Source organism: Poecile atricapillus, chromosome 14 (genome assembly GCF_030490865.1).
Source record: "Poecile atricapillus isolate bPoeAtr1 chromosome 14, bPoeAtr1.hap1, whole genome shotgun sequence".
Classification (NCBI taxonomy): domain Eukaryota; kingdom Metazoa; phylum Chordata; class Aves; order Passeriformes; family Paridae; genus Poecile; species Poecile atricapillus.
This window is the reverse complement of record NC_081262.1, coordinates 530,714-558,245: the sequence shown is the minus strand read 5'-3', so window position 1 is coordinate 558,245 and position 27,532 is coordinate 530,714.

The following is a 27,532-nucleotide window of genomic DNA, read 5'->3' as shown; positions in this document are numbered from 1 at the left end:
AGTGTGCGGGATAGTGACCATTCCCGCCTAGTGCTGGCAATGCACGAGCACTGCCAAAAGGCAAAGGAAGGCGCTTAGCATCCGGCTTGTGCGCAAAGCTTTCAGACTGCCAGAGGACCGCAGCTGTGGTAAGCCCGCTTGCTCATTTGACGTTAGATGTCGCCTGCAAGAACTTCACCCGCATCTGGTTTATGCTGCTACCTGTTGTTAGGCGACAACAAGAGCACATGTAACAAATGCTTTTTCCTGACCCGTTTTGCTAGACCACGCTCTTTTGTGGCTCTGTAGTGCTTGCCAAACTGCTATGTGCGTGCTGCTGCTTCCATCTGACAAGGAGCACAGCCTTCTGACAGCAGCTTTCAACTTGTCTAAGGAAGAGCTTGGCCATTTAGATGTGATGCAAATCTGTGTGTGTGTAAGGTGCAGGTGCAAGCTCCTGACAAAGGTGTTCTCCAGTTTCAGTTTCTATCTGCCAGACACATTGGAAATGTTTTCCTCTGGCATTCGCACCAAGAGTCGCAGAATACTTAACCCAGGAGCTCTGAGAATGGAACGGCAAGAGGTGTTCAGCTTACGTCATAAACAGTGCTCCAGAGCGCTTAGCAACGGGCACAACGAAACGTGTCTGTGGGATAGTGACCATTCCCGCCTAGTGCTGGCAATGCACGAGCACTGCCAAAAGGCAAAGGAAGGCGCTTAGCATCCGGCTGTGCGCAAAGCTTTCAGACTGCCAGAGGACTGCAGCTGTGGTAAGCCTGCTTGCTCATTTGATGTTAGATGTCGCCTGCAAGAACTTCACCCCCATCTGGTTTATGCTGCTACTTGTTAGGCGACAAGAAGGGCACAAGTCGCAAATGCTTTTTCCTGCCTCATTTTGCTAGACCACGCTCTTCTGTGGCTCTTTAGTTCTTGCCAAACTGTTATGTGCGTGCTGCTGCTTCCATCTGACAAGGAGCACAGCCTTCTGACAGCAGCTTTCAACTTGCCTAAGAAAGAGCTTGGCCATTTAGATGTGATGCAAATCTGTGTGTGTGTAAAGTGCAGGTGCAAGCTCCTGACAAAGGTGTTCTCCAGTTTCACTTTCTATCTGCCAGACACATTGGAAATGTTTTCCTCCGGCATTCACGCCAAGAGTCGCAGATTGCTTAACCCAGGAGCTCTGAGAATGGAACGGCAAGAGGTGCTCCGCTTACGTCATAAACAGTGCTCCAGAGCGCTTAGCAACAGGCACAACGAAACGTGTCTGTGGGATAGTGACCATTCCCGCCTAGTGCTGGCAATGCACGAGCACTGCCAAAAGGCAAAGGAAGGCGCTTAGCATCCGGCTTGTGTGCAAAGCTTTCAGACTGCCAGAGGACCGCAGCTGTGGTAAGCCCGCTTGCTCATTTGACGTTAGATGTCGCCTGCAAGAACTCCACCCGCATCTGGTTTATGCTGCTACCTGTTGTTAGGCGACAAAAAGGGCACAAGTCGCAAATGCTTTTTCCTGCCTCATTTTGCTAGACCACGCTCTTCTGTGGCTCTTTAGTTCTTGCCAAACTCCTATGTGCGTGCTTCTGCTTCCATCTGACAAGGAGCACAGCCTTCTGACAGCAGCTTTCAACTTGTCTAAGGAAGAGCTTGGCCATTTAGATGTGATGCAAATCTGTGTGTGTGTAAGGTGCAGGTGCAAGCTCCTGACAAAGGTGTTCTCCAGTTTCAGTTTCTATCTGCCAGACACATTGGAAATGTTTTCCTCTGGCATTCGCACCAAGAGTCGCAGAATACTTTACTGAGGAGCTCTGAGAATGGAACGGCAAGAGGTGTTCAGCTTACGTCATAAACAGTGCTCCAGAGCGCTTAGCAACGGGCACAACGAAACGTGTCTGTGGGATAGTGACCATTCCCGCCTAGTGCTGGCAATGCACGAGCACTGCCAAAAGGCAAAGGAAGGCGCTTAGCATCCGGCTGTGCGCAAAGCTTTCAGACTGCCAGAGGACTGCAGCTGTGGTAAGCCCGCTTGCTCATTTGACGTTAGATGTCGCCTGCAAGAACTCCACCCGCATCTGGTTTATGCTGCTACCTGTTGTTAGGCGACAAGAAGGGCAAGAGTCGCAAATGCTTTTTCCTGCCTCATTTTGCTAGACCACGCTCTTCTGTGGCTCTTTAGTTCTTGCCAAACTGTTATGTGCGTGCTGCTGCTTCCATCTGACAAGGAGCACAGCCTTCTGACAGCAGCTTTCAACTTGTCTAAGGAAGAGCTTGGCCATTTAGATGTGATGCAAATCTGTGTGTGTGTAAAGTGCAGGTGCAAGCTCCTGACAAAGGTGTTCTCCAGTTTCAGTTTCTATCTGCCAGACACATTGGAAATGCTTTCCTCTGGCATTCACGCCAAGAGTCGCAGATTGCTTAACCCAGGAGCTCTGAGAATGGAACGGCAAGAGGTGCTCCGCTTACGTCATAAACAGTGCTCCAGAGCGCTTAGCAACGGCCACAACGAAACAGTGTGCGGGATAGTGACCATTCCCGCCTAGTGCTGGCAATGCACGAGCACTGCCAAAAGGCAAAGGAAGGCGCTTAGCATCCGGCTTGTGCGCAAAGCTTTCAGACTGCCAGAGGACTGTAGCTGTGGTAAGCCCGCTTGCTCATTTGACGTTAGATGTCGCCTGCAAGAACTTCACCCGCATCTGGTTTATGCTGCTACCTGTTGTTAGGCGACAACAAGAGCACATGTAACAAATGCTTTTTCCTGACCCGTTTTGCTAGACCACGCTCTTTTGTGGCTCTGTAGTGCTTGCCAAACTGCTATGTGCATGTTGCTGCTTCCATCTGACAAGGAGCACAGCCGTCTGACAGCAGCTTTCAACTTGTCTAAGGAAGAGCTTGGCCATTTAGATGTGATGCAAATCTGTGTGTGTGTAAGGTGCAGGTGCAAGCTCCTGACAAAGGTGTTCTCCAGTTTCAGTTTCTATCTGCCAGACACATTGGAAATGTTTTCCTCTGGCATTCGCACCAAGAGTCGCAGAATACTTTACTGAGGAGCTCTGAGAATGGAACGGCAAGAGGTGTTCCGCTTACGTCATAAACAGTGCTCCAGAGCGCTTAGCAACGGGCACAACGAAACGTGTCTGTGGGATAGTGACCATTCCCGCCTAGTGCTGGCAATGCACGAGCACTGCCAAAAGGCAAAGGAAGGCGCTTAGCATCCGGCTGTGCGCAAAGCTTTCAGACTGCCAGAGGACTGCAGCTGTGGTAAGCCCGCTTGCTCATTTGACGTTAGATGTCGCCTGCAAGAACTCCACCCGCATCTGGTTTATGCTGCTACCTGTTGTTAGGCGACAAGAAGGGCAAGAGTCGCGAATGCTTTTTCCTGCCTCATTTTGCTAGACCACGCTCTTCTGTGGCTCTTTAGTTCTTGCCAAACTGTTATGTGCGTGCTGCTGCTTCCATCTGACAAGGAGCACAGCCTTCTGACAGCAGCTTTCAACTTGCCTAAGGAAGAGCTTGGCCATTTAGATGTGATGCAAATCTGTGTGTGTGTAAAGTGCAGGTGCAAGCTCCTGACAAAGGTGTTCTCCAGTTTCACTTTCTATCTGCCAGACACATTGGAAATGTTTTCCTCCGGCATTCACGCCAAGAGTCGCAGATTGCTTAACCCAGGAGCTCTGAGAATGGAACGGCAAGAGGTGCTCCGCTTACGTCATAAACAGTGCTCCAGAGCGCTTAGCAACAGGCACAACGAAACGTGTCTGTGGGATAGTGACCATTCCCGCCTAGTGCTGGCAATGCACGAGCACTGCCAAAAGGCAAAGGAAGGCGCTTAGCATCCGGCTTGTGTGCAAAGCTTTCAGACTGCCAGAGGACTGCAGCTGTGGTAAGCCCGCTTGCTCATTTGACGTTAGATGTCGCCTGCAAGAACTCCACCCGCATCTGGTTTATGCTGCTACCTGTTGTTAGGCGACAAGAAGGGCAAAAGTCGCAAATGCTTTTTCCTGCCTCATTTTGCTAGACCACGCTCTTCTGTGGCTCTTTAGTTCTTGCCAAACTCCTATGTGCGTGCTTCTGCTTCCATCTGACAAGGAGCACAGCCTTCTGACAGCAGCTTTCAACTTGTCTAAGGAAGAGCTTGGCCATTTAGATGTGATGCAAATCTGTGTGTGTGTAAGGTGCAGGTGCAAGCTCCTGACAAAGGTGTTCTCCAGTTTCAGTTTCTATCTGCCAGACACATTGGAAATGTTTTCCTCTGGCATTCGCACCAAGAGTCGCAGAATACTTAACCCAGGAGCTCTGAGAATGGAACGGCAAGAGGTGTTCAGCTTACGTCATAAACAGTGCTGCAGAGCGCTTAGCAACGGGCACAACGAAACGTGTCTGTGGGATAGTGACCATTCCCGCCTAGTGCTGGCAATGCACGAGCACTGCCAAAAGGCAAAGGAAGGCGCTTAGCATCCGGCTGTGCGCAAAGCTTTCAGACTGCCAGAGGACTGCAGCTGTGGTAAGCCCGCTTGCTCATTTGACGTTAGATGTCGCCTGCAAGAACTCCACCCGCATCTGGTTTATGCTGCTACCTGTTGTTAGGCGACAAGAAGGGCAAGAGTCGCGAATGCTTTTTCCTGCCTCATTTTGCTAGACCACGCTCTTCTGTGGCTCTTTAGTTCTTGCCAAACTGTTATGTGCGTGCTGCTGCTTCCATCTGACAAGGAGCACAGCCTTCTGACAGCAGCTTTCAACTTGTCTAAGGAAGAGCTTGGCCATTTAGATGTGATGCAAATCTGTGTGTGTGTAAAGTGCAGGTGCAAGCTCCTGACAAAGGTGTTCTCCAGTTTCAGTTTCTATCTTCCAGACACATTGGAAATGCTTTCCTCTGGCATTCACGCCAAGAGTCGCAGATTGCTTAACCCAGGAGCTCTGAGAATGGAACGGCAAGAGGTGCTCCGCTTACGTCATAAACAGTGCTCCAGAGCGCTTAGCAACGGCCATAACGAAACAGTGTGCGGGATAGTGACCATTCCCGCCTAGTGCTGGCAATGCACGAGCACTGCCAAAAGGCAAAGGAAGGCGCTTAGCATCCGGCTTGTGCGCAAAGCTTTCAGACTGCCAGAGGACCGCAGCTGTGGTAAGCCCGCTTGCTCATTTGACGTTAGATGTCGCCTGCAAGAACTTCACCCGCATCTGGTTTATGCTGCTACCTGTTGTTAGGCGACAACAAGAGCACATGTAACAAATGCTTTTTCATGACCCGTTTTGCTAGACCACGCTCTTTTGTGGCTCTGTAGTGCTTGCCAAACTGCTATGTGCGTGCTGCTGCTTCCATCTGACAAGGAGCACAGCCTTCTGACAGCAGCTTTCAACTTGTCTAAGGAAGAGCTTGGCCATTTAGATGTGATGCAAATCTGTGTGTGTGTAAGGTGCAGGTGCAAGCTCCTGACAAAGGTGTTCTCCAGTTTCAGTTTCTATCTGCCAGACACATTGGAAATGTTTTCCTCTGGCATTCGCACCAAGAGTCGCAGAATACTTTACTGAGGAGCTCTGAGAATGGAACGGCAAGAGGTGTTCAGCTTACGTCATAAACAGTGCTCCAGAGCGCTTAGCAACGGGCACAACGAAACGTGTCTGTGGGATAGTGACCATTCCCGCCTAGTGCTGGCAATGCACGAGCACTGCCAAAAGGCAAAGGAAGGCGCTTAGCATCCGGCTGTGCGCAAAGCTTTCAGACTGCCAGAGGACTGCAGCTGTGGTAAGCCTGCTTGCTCATTTGATGTTAGATGTCGCCTGCAAGAACTTCACCCCCATCTGGTTTATGCTGCTACTTGTTAGGCGACAAGAAGGGCACAAGTCGCAAATGCTTTTTCCTGCCTCATTTTGCTAGACCACGCTCTTCTGTGGCTCTTTAGTTCTTGCCAAACTGTTATGTGCGTGCTGCTGCTTCCATCTGACAAGGAGCACAGCCTTCTGACAGCAGCTTTCAACTTGCCTAAGAAAGAGCTTGGCCATTTAGATGTGATGCAAATCTGTGTGTGTGTAAAGTGCAGGTGCAAGCTCCTGACAAAGGTGTTCTCCAGTTTCACTTTCTATCTGCCAGACACATTGGAAATGTTTTCCTCCGGCATTCACGCCAAGAGTCGCAGATTGCTTAACCCAGGAGCTCTGAGAATGGAACGGCAAGAGGTGCTCCGCTTACGTCATAAACAGTGCTCCAGAGCGCTTAGCAACAGGCACAACGAAACGTGTCTGTGGGATAGTGACCATTCCCGCCTAGTGCTGGCAATGCACGAGCACTGCCAAAAGGCAAAGGAAGGCGCTTAGCATCCGGCTTGTGTGCAAAGCTTTCAGACTGCCAGAGGACTGCAGCTGTGGTAAGCCCGCTTGCTCATTTGACGTTAGATGTCGCCTGCAAGAACTCCACCCGCATCTGGTTTATGCTGCTACCTGTTGTTAGGCGACAAAAAGGGCACAAGTCGCAAATGCTTTTTCCTGCCTCATTTTGCTAGACCACGCTCTTCTGTGGCTCTTTAGTTCTTGCCAAACTCCTATGTGCGTGCTTCTGCTTCCATCTGACAAGGAGCACAGCCTTCTGACAGCAGCTTTCAACTTGTCTAAGGAAGAGCTTGGCCATTTAGATGTGATGCAAATCTGTGTGTGTGTAAGGTGCAGGTGCAAGCTCCTGACAAAGGTGTTCTCCAGTTTCAGTTTCTATCTGCCAGACACATTGGAAATGTTTTCCTCTGGCATTCGCACCAAGAGTCGCAGAATACTTAACCCAGGAGCTCTGAGAATGGAACGGCAAGAGGTGTTCAGCTTACGTCATAAACAGTGCTCCAGAGCGCTTAGCAACGGGCACAACGAAACGTGTCTGTGGGATAGTGACCATTCCCGCCTAGTGCTGGCAATGCACGAGCACTGCCAAAAGGCAAAGGAAGGCGCTTAGCATCCGGCTGTGCGCAAAGCTTTCAGACTGCCAGAGGACTGCAGCTGTGGTAAGCCCGCTTGCTCATTTGACGTTAGATGTCGCCTGCAAGAACTCCACCCGCATCTGGTTTATGCTGCTACCTGTTGTTAGGCGACAAGAAGGGCAAGAGTCGCAAATGCTTTTTCCTGCCTCATTTTGCTAGACCACGCTCTTCTGTGGCTCTTTAGTTCTTGCCAAACTGTTATGTGCGTGCTGCTGCTTCCATCTGACAAGGAGCACAGCCTTCTGACAGCAGCTTTCAACTTGTCTAAGGAAGAGCTTGGCCATTTAGATGTGATGCAAATCTGTGTGTGTGTAAAGTGCAGGTGCAAGCTCCTGACAAAGGTGTTCTCCAGTTTCAGTTTCTATCTGCCAGACACATTGGAAATGCTTTCCTCTGGCATTCACGCCAAGAGTCGCAGATTGCTTAACCCAGGAGCTCTGAGAATGGAACGGCAAGAGGTGCTCCGCTTACGTCATAAACAGTGCTCCAGAGCGCTTAGCAACGGGCACAACGAAACAGTGTGCGGGATAGTGACCATTCCCGCCTAGTGCTGGCAATGCACGAGCACTGCCAAAAGGCAAAGGAAGGCGCTTAGCATCCGGCTTGTGCGCAAAGCTTTCAGACTGCCAGAGGACTGTAGCTGTGGTAAGCCCGCTTGCTCATTTGACGTTAGATGTCGCCTGCAAGAACTTCACCCGCATCTGGTTTATGCTGCTACCTGTTGTTAGGCGACAACAAGAGCACATGTAACAAATGCTTTTTCCTGACCCGTTTTGCTAGACCACGCTCTTTTGTGGCTCTGTAGTGCTTGCCAAACTGCTATGTGCATGTTGCTGCTTCCATCTGACAAGGAGCACAGCCGTCTGACAGCAGCTTTCAACTTGACTAAGGAAGAGCTTGGCCATTTAGATGTGATGCAAATCTGTGTGTGTGTAAGGTGCAGGTGCAAGCTCCTGACAAAGGTGTTCTCCAGTTTCAGTTTCTATCTGCCAGACACATTGGAAATGTTTTCCTCTGGCATTTGCGCCAAGAGTTGCAGAATACTTAACTCAGGAGCTCTGAGAATGGAACGGCAAGAGGTGTTCAGCTTACGTCATAAACAGTGCTCCAGAGCGCTTAGCAACGGGCACAACGAAACGTGTCTGTGGGATAGTGACCATTCCCGCCTAGTGCTGGCAATGCACGAGCACTGCCAAAAGGCAAAGGAAGGCGCTTAGCATCCGGCTGTGCGCAAAGCTTTCAGACTGCCAGAGGACTGCAGCTGTGGTAAGCCCGCTTGCTCATTTGATGTTAGATGTCGCCTGCAAGAACTTCACCCCCATCTGGTTTATGCTGCTACTTGTTGTTAGGCGACAAGAAGGGCACAAGTCGCAAATGCTTTTTCCTGCCTCATTTTGCTAGACCACGCTCTTCTGTGGCTCTTTAGTTCTTGCCAAACTCCTATGTGCGTGCTTCTGCTTCCATCTGACAAGGAGCACAGCCTTCTGACAGCAGCTTTCAACTTGTCTAAGGAAGAGCTTGGCCATTTAGATGTGATGCAAATCTGTGTGTGTGTAAGGTGCAGGTGCAAGCTCCTGACAAAGGTGTTCTCCAGTTTCAGTTTCTATCTGCCAGACACATTGGAAATGTTTTCCTCTGGCATTCGCACCAAGAGTCGCAGAATACTTAACCCAGGAGCTCTGAGAATGGAACGGCAAGAGGTGTTCAGCTTACGTCATAAACAGTGCTCCAGAGCGCTTAGCAACGGGCACAACGAAACGTGTCTGTGGGATAGTGACCATTCCCGCCTAGTGCTGGCAATGCACGAGCACTGCCAAAAGGCAAAGGAAGGCGCTTAGCATCCGGCTGTGCGCAAAGCTTTCAGACTGCCAGAGGACTGCAGCTGTGGTAAGCCCGCTTGCTCATTTGACGTTAGATGTCGCCTGCAAGAACTCCACCCGCATCTGGTTTATGCTGCTACCTGTTGTTAGGCGACAAGAAGGGCAAGAGTCGCGAATGCTTTTTCCTGCCTCATTTTGCTAGACCACGCTCTTCTGTGGCTCTTTAGTTCTTGCCAAACTGTTATGTGCGTGCTGCTGCTTCCATCTGACAAGGAGCACAGCCTTCTGACAGCAGCTTTCAACTTGTCTAAGGAAGAGCTTGGCCATTTAGATGTGATGCAAATCTGTGTGTGTGTAAAGTGCAGGTGCAAGCTCCTGACAAAGGTGTTCTCCAGTTTCAGTTTCTATCTGCCAGACACATTGGAAATGCTTTCCTCTGGCATTCACGCCAAGAGTCGCAGATTGCTTAACCCAGGAGCTCTGAGAATGGAACGGCAAGAGGTGCTCCGCTTACGTCATAAACAGTGCTCCAGAGCGCTTAGCAACGGCCACAACGAAACAGTGTGCGGGATAGTGACCATTCCCGCCTAGTGCTGGCAATGCACGAGCACTGCCAAAAGGCAAAGGAAGGCGCTTAGCATCCGGCTTGTGCGCAAAGCTTTCAGACTGCCAGAGGACCGCAGCTGTGGTAAGCCCGCTTGCTCATTTGACGTTAGATGTCGCCTGCAAGAACTTCACCCGCATCTGGTTTATGCTGCTACCTGTTGTTAGGCGACAACAAGAGCACATGTAACAAATGCTTTTTCATGACCCGTTTTGCTAGACCACGCTCTTTTGTGGCTCTGTAGTGCTTGCCAAACTGCTATGTGCGTGCTGCTGCTTCCATCTGACAAGGAGCACAGCCTTCTGACAGCAGCTTTCAACTTGTCTAAGGAAGAGCTTGGCCATTTAGATGTGATGCAAATCTGTGTGTGTGTAAGGTGCAGGTGCAAGCTCCTGACAAAGGTGTTCTCCAGTTTCAGTTTCTATCTGCCAGACACATTGGAAATGTTTTCCTCTGGCATTCGCACCAAGAGTCGCAGAATACTTTACTGAGGAGCTCTGAGAATGGAACGGCAAGAGGTGTTCAGCTTACGTCATAAACAGTGCTCCAGAGCGCTTAGCAACGGGCACAACGAAACGTGTCTGTGGGATAGTGACCATTCCCGCCTAGTGCTGGCAATGCACGAGCACTGCCAAAAGGCAAAGGAAGGCGCTTAGCATCCGGCTGTGCGCAAAGCTTTCAGACTGCCAGAGGACTGCAGCTGTGGTAAGCCTGCTTGCTCATTTGATGTTAGATGTCGCCTGCAAGAACTTCACCCCCATCTGGTTTATGCTGCTACTTGTTAGGCGACCAGAAGGGCACAAGTCGCAAATGCTTTTTCCTGCCTCATTTTGCTAGACCACGCTCTTCTGTGGCTCTTTAGTTCTTGCCAAACTGTTATGTGCGTGCTGCTGCTTCCATCTGACAAGGAGCACAGCCTTCTGACAGCAGCTTTCAACTTGCCTAAGAAAGAGCTTGGCCATTTAGATGTGATGCAAATCTGTGTGTGTGTAAAGTGCAGGTGCAAGCTCCTGACAAAGGTGTTCTCCAGTTTCACTTTCTATCTGCCAGACACATTGGAAATGTTTTCCTCCGGCATTCACGCCAAGAGTCGCAGATTGCTTAACCCAGGAGCTCTGAGAATGGAACGGCAAGAGGTGCTCCGCTTACGTCATAAACAGTGCTCCAGAGCGCTTAGCAACAGGCACAACGAAACGTGTCTGTGGGATAGTGACCATTCCCGCCTAGTGCTGGCAATGCACGAGCACTGCCAAAAGGCAAAGGAAGGCGCTTAGCATCCGGCTTGTGTGCAAAGCTTTCAGACTGCCAGAGGACTGCAGCTGTGGTAAGCCCGCTTGCTCATTTGACGTTAGATGTCGCCTGCAAGAACTCCACCCGCATCTGGTTTATGCTGCTACCTGTTGTTAGGCGACAAAAAGGGCACAAGTCGCAAATGCTTTTTCCTGCCTCATTTTGCTAGACCACGCTCTTCTGTGGCTCTTTAGTTCTTGCCAAACTGTTATGTGCGTGCTGCTGCTTCCATCTGACAAGGAGCACAGCCTTCTGACAGCAGCTTTCAACTTGTCTAAGGAAGAGCTTGGCCATTTAGATGTGATGCAAATCTGTGTGTGTGTAAAGTGCAGGTGCAAGCTCCTGACAAAGGTGTTCTCCAGTTTCAGTTTCTATCTGCCAGACACATTGGAAATGCTTTCCTCTGGCATTCACGCCAAGAGTCGCAGATTGCTTAACCCAGGAGCTCTGAGAATGGAACGGCAAGAGGTGCTCCGCTTACGTCATAAACAGTGCTCCAGAGCGCTTAGCAACGGCCACAACGAAACAGTGTGCGGGATAGTGACCATTCCCGCCTAGTGCTGGCAATGCACGAGCACTGCCAAAAGGCAAAGGAAGGCGCTTAGCATCCGGCTTGTGCGCAAAGCTTTCAGACTGCCAGAGGACTGTAGCTGTGGTAAGCCCGCTTGCTCATTTGACGTTAGATGTCGCCTGCAAGAACTTCACCCGCATCTGGTTTATGCTGCTACCTGTTGTTAGGCGACAACAAGAGCACATGTAACAAATGCTTTTTCCTGACCCGTTTTGCTAGACCACGCTCTTTTGTGGCTCTGTAGTGCTTGCCAAACTGCTATGTGCATGTTGCTGCTTCCATCTGACAAGGAGCACAGCCGTCTGACAGCAGCTTTCAACTTGTCTAAGGAAGAGCTTGGCCATTTAGATGTGATGCAAATCTGTGTGTGTGTAAGGTGCAGGTGCAAGCTCCTGACAAAGGTGTTCTCCAGTTTCAGTTTCTATCTGCCAGACACATTGGAAATGTTTTCCTCTGGCATTTGCGCCAAGAGTTGCAGAATACTTAACTCAGGAGCTCTGAGAATGGAACGGCAAGAGGTGTTCAGCTTACGTCATAAACAGTGCTCCAGAGCGCTTAGCAACGGGCACAACGAAACGTGTCTGTGGGATAGTGACCATTCCCGCCTAGTGCTGGCAATGCACGAGCACTGCCAAAAGGCAAAGGAAGGCGCTTAGCATCCGGCTGTGCGCAAAGCTTTCAGACTGCCAGAGGACTGCAGCTGTGGTAAGCCCGCTTGCTCATTTGATGTTAGATGTCGCCTGCAAGAACTTCACCCCCATCTGGTTTATGCTGCTACTTGTTGTTAGGCGACAAGAAGGGCACAAGTCGCAAATGCTTTTTCCTGCCTCATTTTGCTAGACCACGCTCTTCTGTGGCTCTTTAGTTCTTGCCAAACTGTTATGTGCGTGCTGCTGCTTCCATCTGACAAGGAGCACAGCCTTCTGACAGCAGCTTTCAACTTGTCTAAGGAAGAGCTTGGCCATTTAGATGTGATGCAAATCTGTGTGTGTGTAAGGTGCAGGTGCAAGCTCCTGACAAAGGTGTTCTCCAGTTTCAGTTTCTATCTGCCAGACACATTGGAAATGTTTTCCTCTGGCATTCGCACCAAGAGTCGCAGAATACTTTACTGAGGAGCTCTGAGAATGGAACGGCAAGAGGTGTTCAGCTTACGTCATAAACAGTGCTCCAGAGCGCTTAGCAACGGGCACAACGAAACGTGTCTGTGGGATAGTGACCATTCCCGCCTAGTGCTGGCAATGCACGAGCACTGCCAAAAGGCAAAGGAAGGCGCTTAGCATCCGGCTGTGCGCAAAGCTTTCAGACTACCAGAGGACTGCAGCTGTGGTAAGCCCGCTTGCTCATTTGACGTTAGATGTCGCCTGCAAGAACTCCACCCGCATCTGGTTTATGCTGCTACCTGTTGTTAGGCGACAAAAAGGGCACAAGTCGCAAATGCTTTTTCCTGCCTCATTTTGCTAGACCACGCTCTTTTGTGGCTCTGTAGTGCTTGCCAAACTGCTATGTGCGTGCTGCTGCTTCCATCTGACAAGGAGCACAGCCTTCTGACAGCAGCTTTCAACTTGTCTAAGGAAGAGCTTGGCCATTTAGATGTGATGCAAATCTGTGTGTGTGTAAGGTGCAGGTGCAAGCTCCTGACAAAGGTGTTCTCCAGTTTCAGTTTCTATCTGCCAGACACATTGGAAATGTTTTCCTCTGGCATTCGCACCAAGAGTCGCAGAATACTTTACTGAGGAGCTCTGAGAATGGAACGGCAAGAGGTGTTCAGCTTACGTCATAAACAGTGCTCCAGAGCGCTTAGCAACGGGCACAACGAAACGTGTCTGTGGGATAGTGACCATTCCCGCCTAGTGCTGGCAATGCACGAGCACTGCCAAAAGGCAAAGGAAGGCGCTTAGCATCCGGCTGTGCGCAAAGCTTTCAGACTGCCAGAGGACTGCAGCTGTGGTAAGCCTGCTTGCTCATTTGATGTTAGATGTCGCCTGCAAGAACTTCACCCCCATCTGGTTTATGCTGCTACTTGTTAGGCGACAAGAAGGGCACAAGTCGCAAATGCTTTTTCCTGCCTCATTTTGCTAGACCACGCTCTTCTGTGGCTCTTTAGTTCTTGCCAAACTGTTATGTGCGTGCTGCTGCTTCCATCTGACAAGGAGCACAGCCTTCTGACAGCAGCTTTCAACTTGCCTAAGAAAGAGCTTGGCCATTTAGATGTGATGCAAATCTGTGTGTGTGTAAAGTGCAGGTGCAAGCTCCTGACAAAGGTGTTCTCCAGTTTCACTTTCTATCTGCCAGACACATTGGAAATGTTTTCCTCCGGCATTCACGCCAAGAGTCGCAGATTGCTTAACCCAGGAGCTCTGAGAATGGAACGGCAAGAGGTGCTCCGCTTACGTCATAAACAGTGCTCCAGAGCGCTTAGCAACAGGCACAACGAAACGTGTCTGTGGGATAGTGACCATTCCCGCCTAGTGCTGGCAATGCACGAGCACTGCCAAAAGGCAAAGGAAGGCGCTTAGCATCCGGCTTGTGTGCAAAGCTTTCAGACTGCCAGAGGACTGCAGCTGTGGTAAGCCCGCTTGCTCATTTGACGTTAGATGTCGCCTGCAAGAACTCCACCCGCATCTGGTTTATGCTGCTACCTGTTGTTAGGCGACAAAAAGGGCACAAGTCGCAAATGCTTTTTCCTGCCTCATTTTGCTAGACCACGCTCTTCTGTGGCTCTTTAGTTCTTGCCAAACTCCTATGTGCGTGCTTCTGCTTCCATCTGACAAGGAGCACAGCCTTCTGACAGCAGCTTTCAACTTGTCTAAGGAAGAGCTTGGCCATTTAGATGTGATGCAAATCTGTGTGTGTGTAAGGTGCAGGTGCAAGCTCCTGACAAAGGTGTTCTCCAGTTTCAGTTTCTATCTGCCAGACACATTGGAAATGTTTTCCTCTGGCATTCGCACCAAGAGTCGCAGAATACTTTACTGAGGAGCTCTGAGAATGGAACGGCAAGAGGTGTTCAGCTTACGTCATAAACAGTGCTCCAGAGCGCTTAGCAACGGGCACAACGAAACGTGTCTGTGGGATAGTGACCATTCCCGCCTAGTGCTGGCAATGCACGAGCACTGCCAAAAGGCAAAGGAAGGCGCTTAGCATCCGGCTGTGCGCAAAGCTTTCAGACTGCCAGAGGACTGCAGCTGTGGTAAGCCCGCTTGCTCATTTGACGTTAGATGTCGCCTGCAAGAACTCCACCCGCATCTGGTTTATGCTGCTACCTGTTGTTAGGCGACAAGAAGGGCAAGAGTCGCAAATGCTTTTTCCTGCCTCATTTTGCTAGACCACGCTCTTCTGTGGCTCTTTAGTTCTTGCCAAACTGTTATGTGCGTGCTGCTGCTTCCATCTGACAAGGAGCACAGCCTTCTGACAGCAGCTTTCAACTTGTCTAAGGAAGAGCTTGGCCATTTAGATGTGATGCAAATCTGTGTGTGTGTAAAGTGCAGGTGCAAGCTCCTGACAAAGGTGTTCTCCAGTTTCAGTTTCTATCTGCCAGACACATTGGAAATGCTTTCCTCTGGCATTCACGCCAAGAGTCGCAGATTGCTTAACCCAGGAGCTCTGAGAATGGAACGGCAAGAGGTGCTCCGCTTACGTCATAAACAGTGCTCCAGAGCGCTTAGCAACGGGCACAACGAAACGTGTCTGTGGGATAGTGACCATTCCCGCCTAGTGCTGGCAATGCACGAGCACTGCCAAAAGGCAAAGGAAGGCGCTTAGCATCCGGCTTGTGTGCAAAGCTTTCAGACTGCCAGAGGACTGCAGCTGTGGTAAGCCCGCTTGCTCATTTGACGTTAGATGTCGCCTGCAAGAACTTCACCCGCATCTGGTTTATGCTGCTACCTGTTGTTAGGCGACAACAAGAGCACATGTAACAAATGCTTTTTCCTGACCCGTTTTGCTAGACCACGCTCTTTTGTGGCTCTGTAGTGCTTGCCAAACTGCTATGTGCATGTTGCTGCTTCCATCTGACAAGGAGCACAGCCGTCTGACAGCAGCTTTCAACTTGTCTAAGGAAGAGCTTGGCCATTTAGATGTGATGCAAATCTGTGTGTGTGTAAGGTGCAGGTGCAAGCTCCTGACAAAGGTGTTCTCCAGTTTCAGTTTCTATCTGCCAGACACATTGGAAATGTTTTCCTCTGGCATTTGCGCCAAGAGTTGCAGAATACTTAACTCAGGAGCTCTGAGAATGGAACGGCAAGAGGTGTTCAGCTTACGTCATAAACAGTGCTCCAGAGCGCTTAGCAACGGGCACAACGAAACGTGTCTGTGGGATAGTGACCATTCCCGCCTAGTGCTGGCAATGCACGAGCACTGCCAAAAGGCAAAGGAAGGCGCTTAGCATCCGGCTGTGCGCAAAGCTTTCAGACTGCCAGAGGACTGCAGCTGTGGTAAGCCCGCTTGCTCATTTGATGTTAGATGTCGCCTGCAAGAACTTCACCCCCATCTGGTTTATGCTGCTACTTGTTGTTAGGCGACAAGAAGGGCACAAGTCGCAAATGCTTTTTCCTGCCTCATTTTGCTAGACCACGCTCTTCTGTGGCTCTTTAGTTCTTGCCAAACTGTTATGTGCGTGCTGCTGCTTCCATCTGACAAGGAGCACAGCCTTCTGACAGCAGCTTTCAACTTGTCTAAGGAAGAGCTTGGCCATTTAGATGTGATGCAAATCTGTGTGTGTGTAAGGTGCAGGTGCAAGCTCCTGACAAAGGTGTTCTCCAGGTTCAGTTTCTATCTGCCAGACACATTGGAAATGTTTTCCTCTGGCATTCGCACCAAGAGTCGCAGAATACTTTACTGAGGAGCTCTGAGAATGGAACGGCAAGAGGTGTTCAGCTTACGTCATAAACAGTGCTCCAGAGCGCTTAGCAACGGGCACAACGAAACGTGTCTGTGGGATAGTGACCATTCCCGCCTAGTGCTGGCAATGCACGAGCACTGCCAAAAGGCAAAGGAAGGCGCTTAGCATCCGGCTGTGCGCAAAGCTTTCAGACTGCCAGAGGACTGCAGCTGTGGTAAGCCCGCTTGCTCATTTGACGTTAGATGTCGCCTGCAAGAACTCCACCCGCATCTGGTTTATGCTGCTACCTGTTGTTAGGCGACAAAAAGGGCACAAGTCGCAAATGCTTTTTCCTGCCTCATTTTGCTAGACCACGCTCTTCTGTGGCTCTTTAGTTCTTGCCAAACTCCTATGTGCGTGCTTCTGCTTCCATCTGACAAGGAGCACAGCCTTCTGACAGCAGCTTTCAACTTGTCTAAGGAAGAGCTTGGCCATTTAGATGTGATGCAAATCTGTGTGTGTGTAAGGTGCAGGTGCAAGCTCCTGACAAAGGTGTTCTCCAGTTTCAGTTTCTATCTGCCAGACACATTGGAAATGTTTTCCTCTGGCATTCGCACCAAGAGTCGCAGAATACTTTACTGAGGAGCTCTGAGAATGGAACGGCAAGAGGTGTTCAGCTTACGTCATAAACAGTGCTCCAGAGCGCTTAGCAACGGGCACAACGAAACGTGTCTGTGGGATAGTGACCATTCCCGCCTAGTGCTGGCAATGCACGAGCACTGCCAAAAGGCAAAGGAAGGCGCTTAGCATCCGGCTGTGCGCAAAGCTTTCAGACTGCCAGAGGACTGCAGCTGTGGTAAGCCTGCTTGCTCATTTGATGTTAGATGTCGCCTGCAAGAACTTCACCCCCATCTGGTTTATGCTGCTACTTGTTAGGCGACAAGAAGGGCACAAGTCGCAAATGCTTTTTCCTGCCTCATTTTGCTAGACCACGCTCTTCTGTGGCTCTTTAGTTCTTGCCAAACTGTTATGTGCGTGCTGCTGCTTCCATCTGACAAGGAGCACAGCCTTCTGACAGCAGCTTTCAACTTGCCTAAGAAAGAGCTTGGCCATTTAGATGTGATGCAAATCTGTGTGTGTGTAAAGTGCAGGTGCAAGCTCCTGACAAAGGTGTTCTCCAGTTTCACTTTCTATCTGCCAGACACATTGGAAATGTTTTCCTCCGGCATTCACGCCAAGAGTCGCAGATTGCTTAACCCAGGAGCTCTGAGAATGGAACGGCAAGAGGTGCTCCGCTTACGTCATAAACAGTGCTCCAGAGCGCTTAGCAACAGGCACAACGAAACGTGTCTGTGGGATAGTGACCATTCCCGCCTAGTGCTGGCAATGCACGAGCACTGCCAAAAGGCAAAGGAAGGCGCTTAGCATCCGGCTTGTGTGCAAAGCTTTCAGACTGCCAGAGGACTGCAGCTGTGGTAAGCCCGCTTGCTCATTTGACGTTAGATGTCGCCTGCAAGAACTCCACCCGCATCTGGTTTATGCTGCTACCTGTTGTTAGGCGACAAAAAGGGCACAAGTCGCAAATGCTTTTTCCTGCCTCATTTTGCTAGACCACGCTCTTCTGTGGCTCTTTAGTTCTTGCCAAACTCCTATGTGCGTGCTTCTGCTTCCATCTGACAAGGAGCACAGCCTTCTGACAGCAGCTTTCAACTTGTCTAAGGAAGAGCTTGGCCATTTAGATGTGATGCAAATCTGTGTGTGTGTAAGGTGCAGGTGCAAGCTCCTGACAAAGGTGTTCTCCAGTTTCAGTTTCTATCTGCCAGACACATTGGAAATGTTTTCCTCTGGCATTCGCACCAAGAGTCGCAGAATACTTTACTGAGGAGCTCTGAGAATGGAACGGCAAGAGGTGTTCAGCTTACGTCATAAACAGTGCTCCAGAGCGCTTAGCAACGGGCACAACGAAACGTGTCTGTGGGATAGTGACCATTCCCGCCTAGTGCTGGCAATGCACGAGCACTGCCAAAAGGCAAAGGAAGGCGCTTAGCATCCGGCTGTGCGCAAAGCTTTCAGACTGCCAGAGGACTGCAGCTGTGGTAAGCCCGCTTGCTCATTTGACGTTAGATGTCGCCTGCAAGAACTCCACCCGCATCTGGTTTATGCTGCTACCTGTTGTTAGGCGACAAGAAGGGCAAGAGTCGCAAATGCTTTTTCCTGCCTCATTTTGCTAGACCACGCTCTTCTGTGGCTCTTTAGTTCTTGCCAAACTGTTATGTGCGTGCTGCTGCTTCCATCTGACAAGGAGCACAGCCTTCTGACAGCAGCTTTCAACTTGTCTAAGGAAGAGCTTGGCCATTTAGATGTGATGCAAATCTGTGTGTGTGTAAAGTGCAGGTGCAAGCTCCTGACAAAGGTGTTCTCCAGTTTCAGTTTCTATCTGCCAGACACATTGGAAATGCTTTCCTCTGGCATTCACGCCAAGAGTCGCAGATTGCTTAACCCAGGAGCTCTGAGAATGGAACGGCAAGAGGTGCTCCGCTTACGTCATAAACAGTGCTCCAGAGCGCTTAGCAACGGCCACAACGAAACAGTGTGCGGGATAGTGACCATTCCCGCCTAGTGCTGGCAATGCACGAGCACTGCCAAAAGGCAAAGGAAGGCGCTTAGCATCCGGCTTGTGTGCAAAGCTTTCAGACTGCCAGAGGACTGCAGCTGTGGTAAGCCCGCTTGCTCATTTGACGTTAGATGTCGCCTGCAAGAACTTCACCCGCATCTGGTTTATGCTGCTACCTGTTGTTAGGCGACAACAAGAGCACATGTAACAAATGCTTTTTCCTGACCCGTTTTGCTAGACCACGCTCTTTTGTGGCTCTGTAGTGCTTGCCAAACTGCTATGTGCATGTTGCTGCTTCCATCTGACAAGGAGCACAGCCGTCTGACAGCAGCTTTCAACTTGTCTAAGGAAGAGCTTGGCCATTTAGATGTGATGCAAATCTGTGTGTGTGTAAGGTGCAGGTGCAAGCTCCTGACAAAGGTGTTCTCCAGTTTCAGTTTCTATCTGCCAGACACATTGGAAATGTTTTCCTCTGGCATTTGCGCCAAGAGTTGCAGAATACTTAACTCAGGAGCTCTGAGAATGGAACGGCAAGAGGTGTTCAGCTTACGTCATAAACAGTGCTCCAGAGCGCTTAGCAACGGGCACAACGAAACGTGTCTGTGGGATAGTGACCATTCCCGCCTAGTGCTGGCAATGCACGAGCACTGCCAAAAGGCAAAGGAAGGCGCTTAGCATCCGGCTGTGCGCAAAGCTTTCAGACTGCCAGAGGACTGCAGCTGTGGTAAGCCCGCTTGCTCATTTGATGTTAGATGTCGCCTGCAAGAACTTCACCCCCATCTGGTTTATGCTGCTACTTGTTGTTAGGCGACAAGAAGGGCACAAGTCGCAAATGCTTTTTCCTGCCTCATTTTGCTAGACCACGCTCTTCTGTGGCTCTTTAGTTCTTGCCAAACTGTTATGTGCGTGCTGCTGCTTCCATCTGACAAGGAGCACAGCCTTCTGACAGCAGCTTTCAACTTGTCTAAGGAAGAGCTTGGCCATTTAGATGTGATGCAAATCTGTGTGTGTGTAAGGTGCAGGTGCAAGCTCCTGACAAAGGTGTTCTCCAGGTTCAGTTTCTATCTGCCAGACACATTGGAAATGTTTTCCTCTGGCATTCGCACCAAGAGTCGCAGAATACTTTACTGAGGAGCTCTGAGAATGGAACGGCAAGAGGTGTTCAGCTTACGTCATAAACAGTGCTCCAGAGCGCTTAGCAACGGGCACAACGAAACGTGTCTGTGGGATAGTGACCATTCCCGCCTAGTGCTGGCAATGCACGAGCACTGCCAAAAGGCAAAGGAAGGCGCTTAGCATCCGGCTGTGCGCAAAGCTTTCAGACTGCCAGAGGACTGCAGCTGTGGTAAGCCCGCTTGCTCATTTGACGTTAGATGTCGCCTGCAAGAACTCCACCCGCATCTGGTTTATGCTGCTACCTGTTGTTAGGCGACAAAAAGGGCACAAGTCGCAAATGCTTTTTCCTGCCTCATTTTGCTAGACCACGCTCTTCTGTGGCTCTTTAGTTCTTGCCAAACTCCTATGTGCGTGCTTCTGCTTCCATCTGACAAGGAGCACAGCCTTCTGACAGCAGCTTTCAACTTGTCTAAGGAAGAGCTTGGCCATTTAGATGTGATGCAAATCTGTGTGTGTGTAAGGTGCAGGTGCAAGCTCCTGACAAAGGTGTTCTCCAGTTTCAGTTTCTATCTGCCAGACACATTGGAAATGTTTTCCTCTGGCATTCGCACCAAGAGTCGCAGAATACTTAACCCAGGAGCTCTGAGAATGGAACGGCAAGAGGTGTTCAGCTTACGTCATAAACAGTGCTCCAGAGCGCTTAGCAACGGGCACAACGAAACGTGTCTGTGGGATAGTGACCATTCCCGCCTAGTGCTGGCAATGCACGAGCACTGCCAAAAGGCAAAGGAAGGCGCTTAGCATCCGGCTGTGCGCAAAGCTTTCAGACTGCCAGAGGACTGCAGCTGTGGTAAGCCCGCTTGCTCATTTGACGTTAGATGTCGCCTGCAAGAACTCCACCCGCATCTGGTTTATGCTGCTACCTGTTGTTAGGCGACAAGAAGGGCAAGAGTCGCGAATGCTTTTTCCTGCCTCATTTTGCTAGACCACGCTCTTCTGTGGCTCTTTAGTTCTTGCCAAACTGTTATGTGCGTGCTGCTGCTTCCATCTGACAAGGAGCACAGCCTTCTGACAGCAGCTTTCAACTTGTCTAAGGAAGAGCTTGGCCATTTAGATGTGATGCAAATCTGTGTGTGTGTAAAGTGCAGGTGCAAGCTCCTGACAAAGGTGTTCTCCAGTTTCAGTTTCTATCTGCCAGACACATTGGAAATGCTTTCCTCTGGCATTCACGCCAAGAGTCGCAGATTGCTTAACCCAGGAGCTCTGAGAATGGAACGGCAAGAGGTGCTCCGCTTACGTCATAAACAGTGCTCCAGAGCGCTTAGCAACGGCCACAACGAAACAGTGTGCGGGATAGTGATCATTCCCGCCTAGTGCTGGCAATGCACGAGCACTGCCAAAAGGCAAAGGAAGGCGCTTAGCATCCGGCTTGTGCGCAAAGCTTTCAGACTGCCAGAGGACCGCAGCTGTGGTAAGCCCGCTTGCTCATTTGACGTTAGATGTCGCCTGCAAGAACTTCACCCGCATCTGGTTTATGCTGCTACCTGTTGTTAGGCGACAACAAGAGCACATGTAACAAATGCTTTTTCATGACCCGTTTTGCTAGACCACGCTCTTTTGTGGCTCTGTAGTGCTTGCCAAACTGCTATGTGCGTGCTGCTGCTTCCATCTGACAAGGAGCACAGCCTTCTGACAGCAGCTTTCAACTTGTCTAAGGAAGAGCTTGGCCATTTAGATGTGATGCAAATCTGTGTGTGTGTAAGGTGCAGGTGCAAGCTCCTGACAAAGGTGTTCTCCAGTTTCAGTTTCTATCTGCCAGACACATTGGAAATGTTTTCCTCTGGCATTCGCACCAAGAGTCGCAGAATACTTTACTGAGGAGCTCTGAGAATGGAACGGCAAGAGGTGTTCAGCTTACGTCATAAACAGTGCTCCAGAGCGCTTAGCAACGGGCACAACGAAACGTGTCTGTGGGATAGTGACCATTCCCGCCTAGTGCTGGCAATGCACGAGCACTGCCAAAAGGCAAAGGAAGGCGCTTAGCATCCGGCTGTGCGCAAAGCTTTCAGACTGCCAGAGGACTGCAGCTGTGGTAAGCCTGCTTGCTCATTTGATGTTAGATGTCGCCTGCAAGAACTTCACCCCCATCTGGTTTATGCTGCTACTTGTTGTTAGGCGACAAGAAGGGCACAAGTCGCAAATGCTTTTTCCTGCCTCATTTTGCTAGACCACGCTCTTCTGTGGCTCTTTAGTTCTTGCCAAACTGTTATGTGCGTGCTGCTGCTTCCATCTGACAAGGAGCACAGCCTTCTGACAGCAGCTTTCAACTTGCCTAAGAAAGAGCTTGGCCATTTAGATGTGATGCAAATCTGTGTGTGTGTAAAGTGCAGGTGCAAGCTCCTGACAAAGGTGTTCTCCAGTTTCAGTTTCTATCTGCCAGACACATTGGAAATGTTTTCCTCCGGCATTCACGCCAAGAGTCGCAGATTGCTTAACCCAGGAGCTCTGAGAATGGAACGGCAAGAGGTGCTCCGCTTACGTCATAAACAGTGCTCCAGAGCGCTTAGCAACAGGCACAACGAAACGTGTCTGTGGGATAGTGACCATTCCCGCCTAGTGCTGGCAATGCACGAGCACTGCCAAAAGGCAAAGGAAGGCGCTTAGCATCCGGCTTGTGTGCAAAGCTTTCAGACTGCCAGAGGACTGCAGCTGTGGTAAGCCCGCTTGCTCATTTGACGTTAGATGTCGCCTGCAAGAACTCCACCCGCATCTGGTTTATGCTGCTACCTGTTGTTAGGCGACAAAAAGGGCACAAGTCGCAAATGCTTTTTCCTGCCTCATTTTGCTAGACCACGCTCTTCTGTGGCTCTTTAGTTCTTGCCAAACTCCTATGTGCGTGCTTCTGCTTCCATCTGACAAGGAGCACAGCCTTCTGACAGCAGCTTTCAACTTGTCTAAGGAAGAGCTTGGCCATTTAGATGTGATGCAAATCTGTGTGTGTGTAAGGTGCAGGTGCAAGCTCCTGACAAAGGTGTTCTCCAGTTTCAGTTTCTATCTGCCAGACACATTGGAAATGTTTTCCTCTGGCATTCGCACCAAGAGTCGCAGAATACTTAACCCAGGAGCTCTGAGAATGGAACGGCAAGAGGTGTTCAGCTTACGTCATAAACAGTGCTCCAGAGCGCTTAGCAACGGGCACAACGAAACGTGTCTGTGGGATAGTGACCATTCCCGCCTAGTGCTGGCAATGCACGAGCACTGCCAAAAGGCAAAGGAAGGCGCTTAGCATCCGGCTGTGCGCAAAGCTTTCAGACTGCCAGAGGACTGCAGCTGTGGTAAGCCCGCTTGCTCATTTGACGTTAGATGTCGCCTGCAAGAACTCCACCCGCATCTGGTTTATGCTGCTACCTGTTGTTAGGCGACAAGAAGGGCAAGAGTCGCGAATGCTTTTTCCTGCCTCATTTTGCTAGACCACGCTCTTCTGTGGCTCTTTAGTTCTTGCCAAACTGTTATGTGCGTGCTGCTGCTTCCATCTGACAAGGAGCACAGCCTTCTGACAGCAGCTTTCAACTTGTCTAAGGAAGAGCTTGGCCATTTAGATGTGATGCAAATCTGTGTGTGTGTAAAGTGCAGGTGCAAGCTCCTGACAAAGGTGTTCTCCAGTTTCAGTTTCTATCTGCCAGACACATTGGAAATGCTTTCCTCTGGCATTCACGCCAAGAGTCGCAGATTGCTTAACCCAGGAGCTCTGAGAATGGAACGGCAAGAGGTGCTCCGCTTACGTCATAAACAGTGCTCCAGAGCGCTTAGCAACGGCCACAACGAAACAGTGTGCGGGATAGTGACCATTCCCGCCTAGTGCTGGCAATGCACGAGCACTGCCAAAAGGCAAAGGAAGGCGCTTAGCATCCGGCTTGTGCGCAAAGCTTTCAGACTGCCAGAGGACTGTAGCTGTGGTAAGCCCGCTTGCTCATTTGACGTTAGATGTCGCCTGCAAGAACTTCACCCGCATCTGGTTTATGCTGCTACCTGTTGTTAGGCGACAACAAGAGCACATGTAACAAATGCTTTTTCCTGACCCGTTTTGCTAGACCACGCTCTTTTGTGGCTCTGTAGTGCTTGCCAAACTGCTATGTGCATGTTGCTGCTTCCATCTGACAAGGAGCACAGCCGTCTGACAGCAGCTTTCAACTTGTCTAAGGAAGAGCTTGGCCATTTAGATGTGATGCAAATCTGTGTGTGTGTAAGGTGCAGGTGCAAGCTCCTGACAAAGGTGTTCTCCAGTTTCAGTTTCTATCTGCCAGACACATTGGAAATGTTTTCCTCTGGCATTTGCGCCAAGAGTTGCAGAATACTTAACTCAGGAGCTCTGAGAATGGAACGGCAAGAGGTGTTCAGCTTACGTCATAAACAGTGCTCCAGAGCGCTTAGCAACGGGCACAACGAAACGTGTCTGTGGGATAGTGACCATTCCCGCCTAGTGCTGGCAATGCACGAGCACTGCCAAAAGGCAAAGGAAGGCGCTTAGCATCCGGCTGTGCGCAAAGCTTTCAGACTGCCAGAGGACTGCAGCTGTGGTAAGCCCGCTTGCTCATTTGATGTTAGATGTCGCCTGCAAGAACTTCACCCCCATCTGGTTTATGCTGCTACTTGTTGTTAGGCGACAAGAAGGGCACAAGTCGCAAATGCTTTTTCCTGCCTCATTTTGCTAGACCACGCTCTTCTGTGGCTCTTTAGTTCTTGCCAAACTGTTATGTGCGTGCTGCTGCTTCCATCTGACAAGGAGCACAGCCTTCTGACAGCAGCTTTCAACTTGTCTAAGGAAGAGCTTGGCCATTTAGATGTGATGCAAATCTGTGTGTGTGTAAGGTGCAGGTGCAAGCTCCTGACAAAGGTGTTCTCCAGTTTCAGTTTCTATCTGCCAGACACATTGGAAATGTTTTCCTCTGGCATTCGCACCAAGAGTCGCAGAATACTTTACTGAGGAGCTCTGAGAATGGAACGGCAAGAGGTGTTCAGCTTACGTCATAAACAGTGCTCCAGAGCGCTTAGCAACGGGCACAACGAAACGTGTCTGTGGGATAGTGACCATTCCCGCCTAGTGCTGGCAATGCACGAGCACTGCCAAAAGGCAAAGGAAGGCGCTTAGCATCCGGCTGTGCGCAAAGCTTTCAGACTGCCAGAGGACTGCAGCTGTGGTAAGCCCGCTTGCTCATTTGACGTTAGATGTCGCCTGCAAGAACTCCACCCGCATCTGGTTTATGCTGCTACCTGTTGTTAGGCGACAAAAAGGGCACAAGTCGCAAATGCTTTTTCCTGCCTCATTTTGCTAGACCACGCTCTTCTGTGGCTCTTTAGTTCTTGCCAAACTCCTATGTGCGTGCTGCTGCTTCCATCTGACAAGGAGCACAGCCTTCTGACAGCAGCTTTCAACTTGTCTAAGGAAGAGCTTGGCCATTTAGATGTGATGCAAATCTGTGTGTGTGTAAGGTGCAGGTGCAAGCTCCTGACAAAGGTGTTCTCCAGTTTCAGTTTCTATCTGCCAGACACATTGGAAATGTTTTCCTCTGGCATTCGCACCAAGAGTCGCAGATTGCTTAACCCAGGAGCTCTGAGAATGGAACGGCAAGAGGTGCTCCGCTTACGTCATAAACAGTGCTCCAGAGCGCTTAGCAACGGCCACAACGAAACAGTGTGCGGGATAGTGACCATTCCCGCCTAGTGCTGGCAATGCACGAGCACTGCCAAAAGGCAAAGGAAGGCGCTTAGCATCCGGCTTGTGCGCAAAGCTTTCAGACTGCCAGAGGACTGTAGCTGTGGTAAGCCCGCTTGCTCATTTGACGTTAGATGTCGCCTGCAAGAACTTCACCCGCATCTGGTTTATGCTGCTACCTGTTGTTAGGCGACAACAAGAGCACATGTAACAAATGCTTTTTCCTGACCCGTTTTGCTAGACCACGCTCTTTTGTGGCTCTGTAGTGCTTGCCAAACTGCTATGTGCATGTTGCTGCTTCCATCTGACAAGGAGCACAGCCGTCTGACAGCAGCTTTCAACTTGTCTAAGGAAGAGCTTGGCCATTTAGATGTGATGCAAATCTGTGTGTGTGTAAGGTGCAGGTGCAAGCTCCTGACAAAGGTGTTCTCCAGGTTCAGTTTCTATCTGCCAGACACATTGGAAATGTTTTCCTCTGGCATTTGCGCCAAGAGTTGCAGAATACTTAACTCAGGAGCTCTGAGAATGGAACGGCAAGAGGTGTTCAGCTTACGTCATAAACAGTGCTCCAGAGCGCTTAGCAACGGGCACAACGAAACGTGTCTGTGGGATAGTGACCATTCCCGCCTAGTGCTGGCAATGCACGAGCACTGCCAAAAGGCAAAGGAAGGCGCTTAGCATCCGGCTGTGCGCAAAGCTTTCAGACTGCCAGAGGACTGCAGCTGTGGTAAGCCCGCTTGCTCATTTGATGTTAGATGTCGCCTGCAAGAACTTCACCCCCATCTGGTTTATGCTGCTACTTGTTGTTAGGCGACAAGAAGGGCACAAGTCGCAAATGCTTTTTCCTGCCTCATTTTGCTAGACCACGCTCTTCTGTGGCTCTTTAGTTCTTGCCAAACTGTTATGTGCGTGCTGCTGCTTCCATCTGACAAGGAGCACAGCCTTCTGACAGCAGCTTTCAACTTGTCTAAGGAAGAGCTTGGCCATTTAGATGTGATGCAAATCTGTGTGTGTGTAAGGTGCAGGTGCAAGCTCCTGACAAAGGTGTTCTCCAGTTTCAGTTTCTATCTGCCAGACACATTGGAAATGTTTTCCTCTGGCATTCGCACCAAGAGTCGCAGAATACTTTACTGAGGAGCTCTGAGAATGGAACGGCAAGAGGTGTTCAGCTTACGTCATAAACAGTGCTCCAGAGCGCTTAGCAACGGGCACAACGAAACGTGTCTGTGGGATAGTGACCATTCCCGCCTAGTGCTGGCAATGCACGAGCACTGCCAAAAGGCAAAGGAAGGCGCTTAGCATCCGGCTGTGTGCAAAGCTTTCAGACTACCAGAGGACTGCAGCTGTGGTAAGCCCGCTTGCTCATTTGACGTTAGATGTCGCCTGCAAGAACTCCACCCGCATCTGGTTTATGCTGCTACCTGTTGTTAGGCGACAAAAAGGGCACAAGTCGCAAATGCTTTTTCCTGCCTCATTTTGCTAGACCACGCTCTTCTGTGGCTCTTTAGTTCTTGCCAAACTCCTATGTGCGTGCTTCTGCTTCCATCTGACAAGGAGCACAGCCTTCTGACAGCAGCTTTCAACTTGTCTAAGGAAGAGCTTGGCCATTTAGATGTGATGCAAATCTGTGTGTGTGTAAAGTGCAGGTGCAAGCTCCTGACAAAGGTGTTCTCCAGTTTCAGTTTCTATCTGCCAGACACATTGGAAATGTTTTCCTCTGGCATTCGCACCAAGAGTCGCAGAATACTTAACCCAGGAGCTCTGAGAATGGAACGGCAAGAGGTGTTCAGCTTACGTCATAAACAGTGCTCCAGAGCGCTTAGCAACGGGCACAACGAAACGTGTCTGTGGGATAGTGACCATTCCCGCCTAGTGCTGGCAATGCACGAGCACTGCCAAAAGGCAAAGGAAGGCGCTTAGCATCCGGCTGTGCGCAAAGCTTTCAGACTGCCAGAGGACTGCAGCTGTGGTAAGCCCGCTTGCTCATTTGACGTTAGATGTCGCCTGCAAGAACTCCACCCGCATCTGGTTTATGCTGCTACCTGTTGTTAGGCGA